We start from the raw sequence: 864 nt of genomic DNA, 5'->3' as shown, positions 1-864 counted from the left end.
TACTCTCTCTCTCTCTCTCTCGCTTTCTGTTCTAGCCTCACACACATCCTCATCTCCACTTTTCCCAATCTCTCTTCCATTCTCACTCATTCCCTCCCTCTCTAACTTTCTCTACACTCTCTCTCCTTTCTCTCCCCTACTTTCTCTCACCCTCTCTCTCTCCTAGCCTCACACACACCCTTCCTTCCACCCTACCTAGCCTCTCTTCGCCTCACCCCGCACTCTCTCAGTCACCCCTCACCCCTTGCTCGCATCAACTCTCCCCCTTCCTCTCTCCTCACTCCAGCATCGATCGCACTGCCTTCTCCCTCTCTCCCCTCTCTCTCTCTCTCCCACGGAGGAAAGAAGACTGGGGAAGCACAGAGAAGATTGCAAGACATAGGTGGGAGACACAGAAATGCGGTACAGAGAAAGAAAAAAGACATTACGAAAAGGATAGTGACCAGAAGACGGAGGCTATAGAAAGACATAAACACGAGGCAAAGACACAGACACAAAGACGCGATACAAAGACACAGACAAGAAAAAAAGAAGAAAAACACGATACAGACAAAGATAGAGAGGAAATAAAGACAGTACGAAAAGGATAGTGACCAGAAGACAGAGGCTATAGAAAGACATAGACACGAGGCAAAGACACAGACACAAAGACGCGGTTCAGAGGCACAGACGAGACAGGAAATAGGGAAAAATGATAGATGAGGCATAGGCATTGTTAAGAAATTACATAGAAACGGCACAGAAATGGAAAACAGCTCCCTCCTCCTCCTCCTCCCCTGTCTCTCTCTTTTCTTCCACCCACCGAGGAAGATGCACTGAGGAAGCGCACGCACGGATGTAGGCTGGAGACAGAGAAGCGCGGTG

This window comes from Coenobita brevimanus, chromosome 109, assembly GCF_032717465.1.
Source record: "Coenobita brevimanus isolate Jiangsu-jjx chromosome 109, ASM3271746v2, whole genome shotgun sequence".
Lineage (NCBI taxonomy): Eukaryota > Metazoa > Arthropoda > Malacostraca > Decapoda > Coenobitidae > Coenobita > Coenobita brevimanus.
The sequence above is the reverse complement of the archived record's forward strand: the minus strand, read 5'-3'. Positions refer to the sequence as shown.